General features: G+C 40.2%; 1 non-coding gene across 1 annotated transcript; it reads right to left on the bottom strand.

The window, feature by feature from the left end:
- Window positions 1-144: 144 nt before the first annotated feature.
- LOC131226346 (small nucleolar RNA R71) lies at window positions 145-251 on the bottom strand. The gene has a single exon (XR_009161737.1). It is a non-coding gene; the product is annotated as a small nucleolar RNA R71 (small nucleolar RNA).
- Window positions 252-16,130: the final 15,879 nt, after the last annotated feature.

Consider the following 16,130-nt stretch of genomic DNA (forward strand, 5'->3'; position numbering starts at 1 on the left):
ACAATTAGGCTGAAACTCTTTCCTTTTTCCTTAAAAGAGAAAGCTAAGACGTGGTTACATTCACTGCGTCCTAGATCCATTGGCACATGGAACGACATGCAGAGGGAATTCATAAAAAAATTCTTCCCACATCATAAAACGATTACCCTCAGAAAAACAATCATGAACTTTGCCCAAAAGGAAGATGAAACATTCTTCCAATGTTGGGAAAGGTTCAAAGATTTGGTCAGTTCATGCCCACAACACGGATTTGAAACGTGGCGCATTACAAATTTTTTCTATGATGGACTGACATCTTCTATGCGCCAAATGGTCGAGACAATGTGTAATGGAGAGTTCATTAATAAAGATGTCGACGAGGTATGGGACTACCTCGATAGTCTGACTGAAAAAACACAATCTTGGGACTATTACCCAAAGTCGAACACCACGTCTAGGCCGACTCAATTAAAGGAGAAAGGTGGATTATATCTCTTGAAAGAAGAGGATGATCTCAAGTGTAAAGTGACTACGCTCATAAGGAAAGTTGAGGCCATGGAAGGAAAGAATGATAAGGTCAATGAAATTGTTTGCGGCATATGTGATTGCAACATTCACACAACTGAAAACTGTCCTACAATACCTGCCTTTCGAGGAGTGTTGAATGAACAAGCCAATGCCGTAAATAATTATCAAAGACCTTTTACTGGACCTAACTCCAATACATACAACTCTGGCTGGAAAAATCATCCAAACTTTAGTTGGAAGAATGGACAGACGGCTACTCCTCCAAGTTTCTTCAATCAAAATCCAAATCAAGTGAAACCTCAAGAGGAACCGGTTCAAAATCCCATACAAGAGCTGGCTCAGGCAATGCTGGGAATTACAGATTTTATACAAAAGATAGATTCTCGTATGACGGTTATAGAAAAGGGAATGCTTCCTGCACAACCTCTCCCCAATCCTAAACCGCAGTACGAGATTAATAATCCCAGCTCTTCAAATCAGATGGGGCATGCTAAATCCATCACTACTCTTAGGAGTGGGAAGATCATTGATAAAACTCTTCCGGTTAGACCCGAAAAACCTCAAGAACCAGAAGAGGACAACAATGATGGAGCTAGTGATGCCCCACAAAAATTAGAACCGGAACTTCTAGAGAAGCCAGTTGCTCCGTTCCCCCAACGGTTGGTCTCACCAAAACCTCTCTCTAACTCTCAGGATATCCTAGAGGTTTTGAAACAAGTGAAAGTCAACATTCATCTACTTGATGTCGTGAAACAGATTCCTTCATATGCGAAATTTCTGAAAGACTTATGCATGACCAAAAGACGGAAAATTATTCAAAAGAAAATCTTCTTGACTGAGAAAGTGAGTGCCATCCTGAAGCAAGACGTGCTGCAGAAATTCAAGGATCCCGGTAGCCCAACCATATCATGTGTAATCGGGAACCATCGAATTGATCACACACTTCTTGACTTAGGAGCGAGCGTAAATCTGATTCCCTACTCGGTATACAAACAGTTAGGTTTGGGCGAATTAAAACCCACCCTAACTACACTACAACTTGCTGATCGCTCTGTTCGTGTACCAAGAGGGATAATTGAGGATGTGTTGGTCCAAGTTGATAGATTTTACTACCCTATAGACTTTATCATCCTGGACACCGAACCCATCAATAACATGAGCACTCAGATTCCTGTCATTCTTGGTCGCCCATTCCTTGCCACGTTAAATGCAATTATCAATTGCAGGAATGGTGTCATGACTATGTCTTTTGAAAATTTGACATTGCAGTCAAACATTTTTTTCAATAACGGCAGCAACGCAGAGGATGATGACGATTTCCACGACATTAACATGATTGACTCTTTCGTGGAAGATACGACACCTCTTACCTTATCCTCCGACCATCTAGAGACATGCTTGGCCCACTCCCATGATTTTGATGATGACATGCTTAGGGAGACGTGCGCCTTGCTTGATACTGCACCGGTACTTGAAGTTAACCGGTGGAGGCCACAATTTGAAGAATTACCACAAACCGATGTAGTGCCTCTTCCGTCTAACCTCAAGCCGCCGAAGTTTAACCTAAAACCTTTGCCCTCTGATTTGAAATATGCCTATTTAGGTCAAGATGAGATATACCCAGTGGTGATCTCTGCCCACCTGGAGAAAGAACAAGAGAGTATGCTCATATATACTCTCATTGAGCATAAAGGAGCCCTGGGATGGACGATAGCGGACCTCAAGGGAATCGATCCCTCAATTTGTACTCACCACATATATCTTGAGGATAATGCAAAAACCGCTCGGCAACCACAACGTAGACTAAATCCAAACATGAAGGAAGTGGTTAAGGCCGAGGTTCTTAAACTATTGGACGTGGGTATTATATACCCTATATCTGATAGTCAATGGGTGAGTCCAACTCAAGTGGTCCCTAAGAAGTCCGGAATCACCATCGTAGCCAATGCTAATAATGAATTCGTGCCAACTAGAGTCACTACTGGTTGGAGAATGTGCATTGACTACAGGAAGTTGAATACCGTCACGAGGAAAGACCACTTTCCTTTACCATTCATTGATCAGATCCTGGAAAGGTTAGCTGGTCATTCCTATTACAGTTTCCTTGACGGGTATTCGGGCTACAACCAAATAGAGATAGCCCTTGAAGACCAAGAAAAGACCACATTTACATGTCCCTACGGCACCTTTGCCTATCGAAGGATGCCATTCGGACTATGTAATGCCCCTGCCACCTTTCAGCGATGTATGCTTAGTATCTTTTTTGATATGGTGGGGCAATATCTAGAGGTTTTCATGGACGATTTCTCTGTTTACGGTCTATCTTTCAGCAAGTGCTTGGAAAGTCTTAAATGTGTGCTGAAAAGATGTGAAGAAAAGAACTTGGTACTTAATTGGGAGAAGTGTCATTTCATGGTTCAGAAGGGAATTGTCCTTGGGCATATCATCTCGTCCAAAGGAATCGAAGTAGATAAGGCAAAAATCGATCTTATCTCTAACCTACCTCCACCCAAGAACATCAAAGACGTGCGATCCTTCCTAGGACACGCAGGATTTTACAGGCGATTCATAAAGGACTTTAGTCTCCTCTCTCGTCCTTTATGTAATCTTCTTCAAAAGGATGCTCCGTACGAGTGGACTGAGCAATGCCAGGAAGCTTTCACCAAGCTTAAGGGCACGTTAACCACTGCACTTATCATGCAGCCACCCGACTGGAACCTTCCTTTTGAGCTTATGTGCGACGCTTCTGATTATGCTCTTGGGGCTGTCCTAGGCCAGAGAAAAGATAAGAGGCCCTACGTCATTCATTACGCAAGTAGAACTTTAAATTCTGCCCAGGTGAACTACTCGACTACGGAAAAGGAACTCTTAGCTGTAGTGTTCGCCTTGGACAAATTTAGGTCCTACTTGATCGGATCCAAGATCATTATCTACACAGATAATGCGGCACTTAAGTATCTTCTTTCTAAGAATGATTCTAAGCCCCGTTTGATACGATGGATCCTTCTACTCCAAGAATTTGATTTGAAAATTAAAGATAAAAAGGGAGTAAAAAACGTTGTGGTCGATCACCTTTCTCGCCTTAATACCTCTGATTCCCTTGAGGCGACTCATATCAACGACATGTTCCCTGATGAACAACTGTTCCGAGTCTCCCATTCACCTTGGTTCGCTGATATTGCTAATTATCTTGCTACAGGTGCCATACCGACACAGTGGACTGCGCAAGATAAGAAGAAATTCTTCACTGAGGTGCGCAACTTTTTCTGGGATGATCCTTATTTATTTAAATATTGCCCAGACCAAATCCTAAGGAGATGTGTACCAGACGATGAGCATCAGAGCGTCATCTCCTTCTGTCACTCACAGGCCTGTGGTGGTCACTTTTCTACTAAAAAGACCATGGCTAAGATTCTGCAGTGTGGCTTTTACTGGCCCACTATGTTTAGGGACACTCATGAGTTTTGCAAAGCTTGTGAACGTTGTTAGAAATTGGAAGCATTGTCCCGTCGAAATATGATGCCTTTGAATCCCATCCTTATCATTGAAGCATTTGATTGCTGGGGCATCGATTTCATGGGACCATTCCCCCAATCGTTTGGAAATCTGTACATTTTGCTCGCCGTGGATTATGTCACTAAATGGGTCGAAGCGATTCCGTGTCGAAAGAATGACCATCGCACGGTCATTAAATTCCTAAAAGAAAACATCCTTTCTCAATTTGGAACGCCTCGAGCCATCATTAGTGATGGGGGCTCACACTTTTGCAATAAACCATTTGAGAGCTTAATGAAGAAATACGGTATCTCTCATAAGGTGAGCACCCCGTACTACCCACAGACAAGTGGGCAAGCCGAGATTTCTAATAGGAAAATTAAACACATTTTGGAGAAAACGGTTAACCCTGATCGTAAGGATTGGTCAATCCGATTGACCGATGCCTTATGGGCATACCGTACTGCTTTTAAAACCCCTATTGGAATGTCTCCCTTTAGACTTGTCTATGGGAAAGCTTGTCACTTGCCTGTGGAGCTGGAACACAAAGCGTACTGGGCGATCAAAAATCTTAATTTTAATCTTGACAATGCTGGCTCGCTACGCAAACTTCAATTGAATGAACTGAAGGAAATCCGGAATGATGCATATGATAATTCGAGAATTTACAAGGACAAGATGAAAGCATTTCATGACCAACACATTTTGCGAAAATCATTCACGCCTGGTCAGAAGGTCCTTTTGTACAATTCTCGATTACATCTCTTTCCGGGTAAGCTTCGATCTCGTTGGACCGGCCCTTACATTGTTGTCACTGTTTTTCCGCATGGGGCCGTTGAGATAAGAGATCCCGATAATGGCAAGGAGTTTAAAGTCAATGGACAACGATTGAAACCATTTGTCGAGAAATTTGATTCAGAGGACATGTCCATGCCCCTGACTGCTCCTGTTTACCAGGATTGATCTCCTAGTCTGATGGAGGTACAGGTAAGTTTATCGCTTTCATAGGACTAGGGTAGCTGCTTTATTTGTCTGGCTGAAGACGGTAAACTTAGCGCTCCTGGGAGGCAACCCAGCTCTTCATTTCATTTCGTTTATATCATTAGTTAGTCCAATATTTGTGGGTAACATTACTGCAAACCCTCACGAGACTACAACTCGTTCACTAGGGGCAACCTAGGGGTTTAAAGGCTTGTTGCATATGCTAAATACAATCGAGAGCACCTGCAAAAGTGGTATAGGTAGGATTTTGTCTTTACTTTTGTTGGTTTCTCTCTTGTACTGACCCTCTTTTACGTAAATAGCTATGGAAAGCCTCTTGATTCTTTCAGGTATTATCTTCCCATCACTTCTCATTTACTTATTTTGTCCCATGTGCATTGCATGCTTATTTCTTTTACATTAAGGACAATGTAGATTTTTGGTTGGGGGTGGGAGATTAGGTTTCCTAATCAGTGTTTTCTTGGTCTTGAGCAAAAGTTGTGAAAATTTTTAATTTCTCAAGATTTCTGATGAATTCAAAGTGATTTTGACAGCCATCTAGGGCACTTAGAATTTCAAGATGCGTGATATTGGTACTTTATGACTCTTGGATTCAACTATTTGTTAAATTTCACAGCTAAGTTTGAATTATTAATTCAGAATTAGAAGATTGTACACTTTGATTGAGTTATGATCTCACATGTCACATCTCGCTTTCACATTAAGGTCTCAGTTTGATATTGAAGGATTTTCTTGGTACTCACTAAGCATAAAAGGAACCGGCCTGAGAAAATTGAAAGGATTGGGTGGATAATCTTCATCATAGGTTTGCTCCCTATAGGTGAAGATTTGATTCCTCCCCTTGGCGGTATTTTAATTGATATATATATATATATATATATATATATATATATATATATATATATATATATATATATATATATCAACGGTCGATTACTGAAAAGATGACCCGTGAGAAAAGTTTTAGTTCTTATGAATTATCTTAGTGTTTACTGATAATATCATGAAATTAAGAAGTGAACCTTAATGATAAGTCGAGATTACACGATACACCCATGGAATTCAATATTTAGAATCGTTCTAATTAATGGATTAATATTTGAGCTTGATTATGAAGTACCGTGAGCTTGATTCCAGGAGAAAGTAATGCCAACATTCATGAATCTTAGAATTCTAGTATCTGAATTGTTTTTCATAAATCACTTGAATTTATAGAAATTGTCCTGTAATTCTCAATTTATTTTTCGCATACCTTGCTTGGGACTAGCAAGATGTTGGTTGGGGGTTGTATTGAGGGTCAAATATTACATATCAGACCCCAGTTATTGCCTAATTTTACGTACATGATAGTGCTTAATGGCTGATTTAATCATGTTTGTGATGCAGGGCGTATTCACGAGCTTGGACTGGAAAAGGGTACTAAAAGCATGGATTTAACAGTATAAAGTCACTAAGGCAAGCGACGGACCCTAGGAGACCAAGATCGATAGATTTGCACGCCAGGGATCCAAGAAAATCGAGGAATTGAAGCTCAAGTGGCCTGAAAAGTGTCCAGAATGCAAGATCATAGGGTTCCCACCATCTGATCAGTTCGAAACTCCATACGTGGCCTGAAGACCAAAAAATAACCGTACACGTCAAATTTTAGCCATTAGATCCCTCTGCAAGTGGCCCAACGGACAGATCAGCCCACAATTTACTGATCTGGGGCCCACCTGATCGCTGGATACACCTCATCCTTGGACTCAACAGCTTAAATTAAAAGAGGAAGAAGATGGATGGTGCAGATTTCTCGCAAACATCATATGTGGATCCCATATGAGACAGAGGTGCATAGTACATAAGTGCACCAGCCGTGCACCCGTGCACTCAAAGTCGGTGAGCAAGCGCTGACCGACAAAATTTGAATTTTCCAAAAATGGAACAGCGTTAACGCTGTTCATCCGTCGGATCTGCTTGTGGGCCCCACACATCATGCATAGCATCAATCGGGACCGTCCATTGTGTGCGTAGGTGGGGTATTTACCTCACCAAGGAGGCCTTTTGAGACCGTGTAAAATATTGCAGAATCCTAACCGTTAAAGGCATGATGAACGGCGGAGTAGAAGGTATTGTGGGCCACATAGAATTTGGTCCAAAAATAGTGCTTCCCACCTGGTTTTTCGAGTAAAACGCAGTGGACGGCTTGGACTTTCCAAAAAAAATAGTGAAGTGGGCCCCACCATCGTCACAGCGTCAATGACGCTACTCTGTTTTGCGTCCGAAAAAGTCAGGATTTCCGTACGGTTCTGGCCCACTATGGTTGATCAGAGGTATGATCCAAACCATCCATCGTGTATCTCGTCCAGATATCTCCCAAGGGATGTTGTCTATTTGGAAAAAAAATGTGATGGAAATGGAAGTTGTTTCTTCCGTTTTCTTGGGTGCAAAAAGACCTACGCACCCGCCTTACGTAAAAAAAAAAAAAAAACTTCCGCAGCCTAGTCCTTCTCGGACTCAACCTCTCCACGCCCCTACGCACCAACCTATAAGGGGGATCAGCGTGAGGAGGAGAGGAAGAAAAAAAGAAAAGGGAAGAAAAGAGGAAAGGGCTGCTGGACGGTGAGACTGGCAGCGTGTGGTGTGCTCGGTTTTGGAGAGCAGAGGGGGGTGGCACGTGAGCTGGGTTTTCTGCTGTAACGGAGTTTTTTTTGGAGGGATTCAAGCTGCTGGCAACGTGTGGAGGACGGAAGAAAAGAAGACAGAGAGAGAAGATGGGAGAGAAAAGATAAGAAGTTTTTCTTATTTTTCTTTTATTTTTCGTTTTCTTTTTCTTTTTATTTGCTTTGAGTCCAAGCCATTCATGTCTGGCTAAACCTCTTAGCTAGGGTTAAGAGGTGAAGCCTGTAGCGAGATGGGAGATTTTACTGTGTGCCTTTAATTCATAAACTGAATTTGATATAGTTGATTATTAAAGGAATATTTTTCTTAGTCTTTTATGGTCTGTTGTGACTGAAATTACAATGGGTTTGCAATGGCTTTGAGTATTTCTTTCCCTTTTTATGTTTATGAAGTCAGGAACCCCTGTTATTCATCATTGTCTCATGAGCATGGTAGGATGACAGTACCCTTCCTGATCCTCATACATTGTTGGTTGGTTGGTAATTAGTTTAATTCTGTTGTTTACTTTATCTCCTGGGCATAGCTTGGTGATGGAATCCATTCTAATTCATATACCTTTCACCTCTTGAAAACTATATCAAAGGAAGTCTAGTTAAATTTCATGATTTCTGAAGCAGGCATAATTTCTCCCTGATCTCTACAAGTGGATCCTCTGAATCCCTAGTTTCCTTCCTCTGAATTCCTTCAGTTTTACATTAATCTCTCACCATTATTCATCAATTTATATTTGATTTAGATTGCATCTTAGGCTAGTTCTATTTCTACTTGGTTTCAGATAACGTACAGGTATCAGTCCCTGTGGATTCGACCTCGGTCTTACCGAGTTTATTACTACATCACAACCCTGCACTTGGGGTGTGAACATCGGGGTGGCCATAGCGGCTCCTCACTTGTGTCCCTTGATCTGTTTTTCGATTCATAATCCAAGAGATGACTCCCCAGCTAATGCAGGACTAACACTAGCCCAACCGATCTCAAAGGACCCATATGACACAGCCCGGATGACACAACTCCAATGACACAGGGTTAGTCACCTCATCGACATGGTGGAGGACAATCACAATTGATGCAAGAGTCGTCACCCAAACGCAATTGTGGTGCGGTTGTGGCATCCATTCCATTTATGATATTATAGGCTCGTAGCCCTCATGATTGCTCATTGGTCATTACGAGGAGGTTCGTCATCCAATTGTAGGCTGACAACTCAGACACGGTGTCCCAGACCACCATGCCCGCTCCTTCAAGTAAATATGAGGGAGAAGCCTAAAATAGTGGTTGTGGTCACAAAAATAAACATGCCTCAATTAGAACCATGTAATGGATGGTGGATAAACACAGGTGTTAATGCATACATGTTTTAATCACCGCTATTTCAAAACTTATGAAGAGGTTATAACCAATTAAAAAGTTCAAATGGACTACATTATCACTGCAGACGTGATTGGACAATGGAAGATGGAGCCGGTGTTTACCTCAAGGAAGCACACATTAGCCAATGTTCCTTACATACTAGACATGCATAAGAATTTGGTCTCGGGTTACCTTTTGAAAAAGGCTAGTTTGAAATAAGTCTATGACTCGGACCAAATTATTATTACTAAGAATAGATCGTTTATTGGAAAGAACTACATAAATCATGAACAATGCATATTTAAGTTGAATGTTGAAATGAATAAAACTTCTCTTATTTATATAGTTTACAATGTGTCTTTGTAGCATAGTAAATTAGGTTTCTCGATATAGAAATGAGTTCCAAGTTATTAGAACTAATTCACTCTGACATAAGCGAGTTTAAATAATCTCTTATTATAGAAAGTAATAAATGCTTTATTACCTTTATTGATTATCATTTCATATATACATTTGTATACTTGTTAAATTTTAAAAATAAAATACTCTCGAAATTCATATTCCTTAAAAGTAAAGTGAAAAGTCAGCTAAATAGATGTAACACCCTGAAAATTGGCACCCGAGTATAGAGACCCCGATTCCGAGTTACCGGGTGTTAACCTAATGAGAATGTACATGTGACATCATTTAGATTCACATTCATTTCACACACGAATAATCAAAGTAACGTAATTCACTTAGTGGATCCAAAGTGAGGTAGAGATAACGAAAGATTCAGAAATATATGACTAACAGTCAAAAATACAATTCCAATAGCGGTGATTGCCCAGAATAAGGATTATACAAGCTGCAATGAACTTACAACAAAGTTTACACATAAAGCATGCCTGATCGGAAACTTTAACATATATATGCACAAAAGTAAAATAGAAGTAAGGTTTTCCAATTTCGCCCAATGCTTCCAAGGCATCATGGTGAAAGTGCTAGCCGATACAAGCCCACCCGCCAGAGGCCTCGATTGAACTTGCATAAATAACAATGTTTGGTTAGTGTATGAAAATACCATCCTAGGTGGGAGTGAGTTCCTAACTCAGTGGTTTCATAAGTTCTAAGTATATATATTATCAACCCAATCAGCGCAGGTAATGATAAAACAAGAAATCAAACATTTCCTAAATACTCTTGTTAAATGGACAAATGAGATTATGTAATGATGCGTGCACCTTTTAATCCAACACTCCCTCACAATCGACTTCAACGCCCCATTCGTAAATGCCAACACTCTCTCATCACGCGACCCCAATGCTCAAGTTGTCACAACCTAAACTAATGCGATGAATGTTCAAGTTAGTCGAGTAGTTATTAAGTTCTATTCATTCAGTATATTGACAAAGCTAGGATACCAACGTTATATCACAAGTCCTTATCTAAATCACATGGCTCATTGTTGTATGTAGCGGCTCCTCACCAGTGTCCCTTGATCCAAATTTAGGTATCAGCCGTTTATCTAACAAATCAATGATTCCAAAGATATGATATGATACACAAATATATGAGGATCAACTTGGTATGAGTCGTCACCCAAATACCGAGTATGATCACTCAGCTTCGAAGTACGGGCTTGTCATATAAAACTAGCACATATAAAGGAAATGGCTCGTCACCCAATTCCATTCATGCCCGGGTCGTTGAACAGTACTCTGTCATGAAACCATCGGCCGGGTAATTTGACGGAGGTCATTCGATCAATAATATTTCACCTCCATTAGTGCTCACTAGTCACTTCGGGGAGGCTCATCACCCCAACATAAGCCGACAACTCAAACACGGTATCCCGTGCCACCATACCCGGCCCATGAGTCTTAGTGGGATTGTATCGCACTAACAGTTATGAATAGACTTATCCATTTGGAACGGAGTACCTTAAAATTTATTTGATCGTGTCATACATTGTGAGCATACATAATCAGTCAGATAGTGGACTAATTTGATCGACCTGGGAGAAACCCAGCGTAACCGGCATTGGGCATAAGCATCCCTTGTAGTCCAGCTACTGTCGGTCATCTGTGTACGACCCGGGTCGGTCGAACAAGCCTAGGGCAATCTCCTTAACTTGGGACACCCTTTTTTAATTCAGGCGGTTAGCCAACTGACCCAACATCGTAGCAATCCTAAGTATCGTTATGTACTTGATAATACATCATGCAATTGTAGCGTATGTTTTACTACACAACCAACTAGGCATTTCATCGAATATATAAGCATCCCTAGGGTAATACATTCACTAAAGCATTAAATCAAACATACGAACATGCATAAAGTAATACAATTATTTAAGCATTAAATCAAGCATATGAACATCAACAAAGCAACACATTCCACCACTCAGGTATTTCATCAAACATGTGAGCATCCATATCCAACAAATAGCATATATTATAACAAATTCAAAATGTTAACATATTAGCATACACCAATTCATCTACAGCAACTAATCATTAACTGAGACCCTCAATGGTTGATAAAAAAGTAACTTAGAAATAATGATTCGCACCTTGTGACGATTCGCACCTTATGACGATTCGTCCGGCTTATGGTGCTCATAGGGTTGGGGTGTTAGGGAAAGATCGTCAAAAGGCATAATCAAGCATACAAGCTTGTGAGATTAGGGGTAAACAACTATTGAACCATAGATTACAAGTGAGATTCAACACTTACCTCCAATCTTTGCCAGGAAAGTTCCGATGACGGCTCTAGTTATCGCGAGGTGACTAGAGAGAGGATGAGAAGGTAGAGATGTGCACCAACACTTACACCTCAAGCTCTCTCTCTCTTCTCCTTTCTCCTCTTTCTCTTCTCCCTTTCTCCATTTTTCTCTTGCTCTAAGGCATGAAATTCGTATGGCATAAGGAGGTGTCTAAACAAGGGCCTTATATAGTGCTAAAATTGGTGAAAATGGCCCTAAGGGCTGGGTTTTTGTTATACTACCCTAGGGGAGTGTGTTTTTATCCTTTGGAGGCCACTACGGGGCTTAGGAGTCGACACTCGCCGTTGGATAGTTGGCCTTAATGATGATCTACATATAGACATAATTGGCATGCCATTTGGACACGTCGATCGACGGGTATGATCAAAAGTTTGTTCGACGGTCACCGATGGTCGATCAAGGTCGCGACTATACAGATATATGCAAGATATTAACTTAGATTGTTGCCCTAAATTTGATAATGATTTAACGATCTGAAAGCCACAACTTGGGCAAAGACCGAACGTAGATAAGTGACTTAAGTTCTTGGTTTATTTCAAGAATATTTGCACAACTCATGTACCGACTTTGCAAGTCGAAGTTAAGCGATTCGAGGCACGATCTCGATTTGATGTTTCACGATGTACGTCAAGTCTACTAAAACGAACGTATTTCTATAGCCTCAAGTTTAGTGGCCCACTAACGAGCGGTCTGGAGCTTGTTTGGATAATCAGGCTATTTCTGGAATGAATTGGTTATCGAGATTATTTGTGCGTAATTATTAGGGTTTAGATTAGCTAAGTTTATAGTGTGGTTTATTTGTAATTAGTAGAAACAATGATTCAATCCTAATAATCTTAAACCATTAGTTCTTAGGCTAAAGGAGTAACTGGATTGATTTTGTTTGTTAATTAAGATCTAACCCCTAGTTATCTCAGATTTTGGGAGGTCTTTATTTAGTTTTGGTTGTCTCAATTGGTTAATGATAGGTTGGTTAGATTTGGACCCTACATGAATAAATCTCGAGTCTAAGCTTGATGTTTAAGTAATCATCGGATTCATTAGCTTCCTACGGTTGATTAATCAGATTTGTGCAGTTCTTTACCACTACCACCCATGTACAGGCTCACTTTAAGGGTCAAGGGCATATAAGCAACAATGTAGGCTAGTCATATTGAAAGTTTTCAAGAGTTTTTTTGAAAATTTAAAATAGCAAAAGTCCAGGACATTGCAATAGAAAAATTGGATAAACTGTATAAGTATAAATATCATCCTTATAAATAAAAACATCTGTAACCGCTGCAATGTTTCCAATGGTGGGTGTTCGATGTCCTCTATTTCGTGTGGTGTGGCTCACATGAGTTTTGAATCCACTTGATTTTTGGATTCCTGTCTTATTATGGTCTTGAGAGACTAATGGAGAGAATAGATTTTTCATGTGAATCTCTGTGGGCCCCACATAGCTTTCAACCACAAGAACTTCCAGTGGCCAGGGGTACAGAGAAAATTTGTATTCATAACCTTGTCTTGTACCAAAATGCACCCACAATTTGTCTGTTGCACAATCACATGCCATCTTTGAAACCTACTCGTGCCAAGGATCAAAGTAGTCGTTGAAGTCATATGTCTACTTTGTACAAGTATTCATATATTAAGTCATGTCCCCACTCCAACGGCCATTAGTCACTGTCAAATCACTATCAACCTTTTTAGTAGACTTCCATCAGTCTAATAAACTGATATTTTTCTCTCATTTTCGACATCTATTTATCTTTCTTGGGTCTTAAAATATTTTAGCAAACTTTCTGAAAAATCCCAATCCCAAATGAACATGAAATTGTTATTTGCAAGTTGTCGTTATCTGATATAATGATGTGGCCCCACCAAATCTCATTTTAGGATTTGAGAGTTATTTGGCCACATGCCAAGCTTACGTTGTTGGAAATTATACAGAATAAAATATTTTTGTAAAATATGAAAACCGAAAAATCAAGATGATCTGAACTAAGGACATGTTAAAGCACGTCTGAAACGCTGTCCTTAAAGCATTATTTTCCCCTACTCAAGTGAATTGAGTATGCTGGTAGGTTACAGGCAAATTGCTTTTAGGATACGACGAGCCTGATGTGGGTCTGCGTTCAGCAAATACGAAGGCCCTCCAAATGGAACTCTTGTACACACCATCTGGCAGAATTAGAATAAAAGAAAATTCCCAAAAGAGAAAAAAGAAGAGAATAAAATTAGTGATTTAGACCACTGCACTGGTCAGTTCTTCAGCCACTGGTTCAGTTGAACTGTTCTAGACCACACCGTTGGTTTCTTCTTCAAGCAATGGTTCTATATTACTGATATTTTGGTCTATAGGAGAGGAGATGCTTTGATTCGTATTGGTATTGCTGAAGTGTGATGAGATGGTTTGGAAACCCATCCAGGCCTTATTTATATAGGCTGTGGTGGCTAGGGGTTATAGTCCAGGGAAATAAATCCCATGACCGTTTTCTAGCTGTTGGAGAAAACTAACCGTTTTATGACCGTTTTCTAACTGTTGTGCATGGGCCATTAAATTGCTGCATGCTGACTGTTGTGAGATAGCAACTAGCCATTTTCTAGCTGTTGGGCTAGCCATGCAGCAATTACAGCTAAACCCTGCACTAATGGCACAACTGTCACAGATCTGCTGCAACAGCTCTTTTTTTAGCTCTCTATATATTCAAAGGGACTCTCATTCAGTCCTCTAGTTTTCGTCCAGCCATCCATCCTCCTTAGCCACTTAGTCGTACTGCGACTCGCACACGTTTCGCTCCGGTTCGCTCAAGGTCGTGAAAGAGCGACTATTTACGACACGATGCGGACGTGCGAAGTGCAAAGTGTACCACTAGCACTTCTATAGCCACACTGCCTCACATGCCCACGCCCTCGCACGGAGCCGGTGACCGAGACCGAGCCCGAACCCGTGCCCGTGCCTGAGCCCGAACGTGAGCGCGCACGCGTGGGTGTTGCAATGCACAAGTTCCATTCTCCTTTAGACCATGTGGGTAAGTATTATAATACTCCACCACTCTCATATAAACCACTTTTTCTTCTCTTCTTTTTCCAATGTGGGACTATTCCCAAAACCCACAAAAAGGTATTTTTTAAACACTTTTATATGTTATATTATATTTATTTTAAAATATATATTTATAAAATTAATATTTTTTACAATAATCCCCCACTTAATTTTTTAAAAATATATTTTTTCGATAAAACGTTTCTGTCAGAATAATTAGCTTATATGCATAAAAAAAGATATCTTTCGATTTTAATCTTCCTTTAGTGTAAGTATCTCAGAACTCTATCGAAATGACTGGTAGCCATAGCGTTGAACTAGTTATTCCTAGATAATAGAGTCGGAGAAACCACACACATATTCGCTATGTGTTTGTTAGAGTTCCCACAATCTTGCTTAGCACAATTAATGACTATGTGCTTATCCTAATTCGTGAATGATCCCGAGAGAAAACTCATAACTCTAATGAGAGACGGCACCATCTCTATGATCATATAGGTGAAATCCTTCCAGTGTCTTCGTTACTATAAGACACTTGTCCTTTAGATTGGAATTCATTAAGAGTTTTAAGACTCAACCCTCTCTCGTAACGCTCAACACTTATCTATTATGGATGAGGTTTTATAATTTAGTGCTGAAACTTTTCACATATTAGTGACTTGCTCTTATTCTTTAAACCCAAAATTAGAGATTTTCTGATTTTAGGTTGGAGAACTTTGGTTGAAGAGTTTCAACCCCATCCCTCTAGATGTAGCCTTTTCTACCTCTCTCGATAGAGGTTTAGTGAAAGGGTCTGTCAGATTATTACTTGATTTCACATAGGAAATAGTAATGATTCTATCTCGAATCAATTGTCTGACATAATCATGTCGAAGATTGATATGTCTAGACTTACCATTATATGTACCGCTATAGGCTCTAGCTAATGTGGTTTCACTATCACAATGTAGTGACATAGCCGATATAGACTTTATACAGAAAGGGATTTCTAATAAAAGATCCCTTAGCCACTCAGCCTCTTTGCCTATTGCAGCCAGGGCTATAAATTTAGACTCCATAGTCGAGTGCGTTATGCAAGTCTGTTTCTTTGATCCCCAAGATACAGCTACACTTCCTAGGGTGAATACCCACCCTGTAGTAGACTTGTTGTCCCCTATACTCGATATCCAACTCGCATCGGTATATCCTTTGAATACGACAAGAAATTCTGAATAAAATAGTCATAAGTCTTTAGTTGCTTTTAAGTAGCCAAGGACTCTACTGATTGTATTCCAATGTTTAGTACTGGGGTTACTAGTAAACCTACTAAGTTTATTCATA

This window comes from Magnolia sinica, chromosome 14, assembly GCF_029962835.1.
Source record: "Magnolia sinica isolate HGM2019 chromosome 14, MsV1, whole genome shotgun sequence".
Taxonomy (NCBI): Eukaryota; Viridiplantae; Streptophyta; class Magnoliopsida; order Magnoliales; family Magnoliaceae; genus Magnolia; species Magnolia sinica.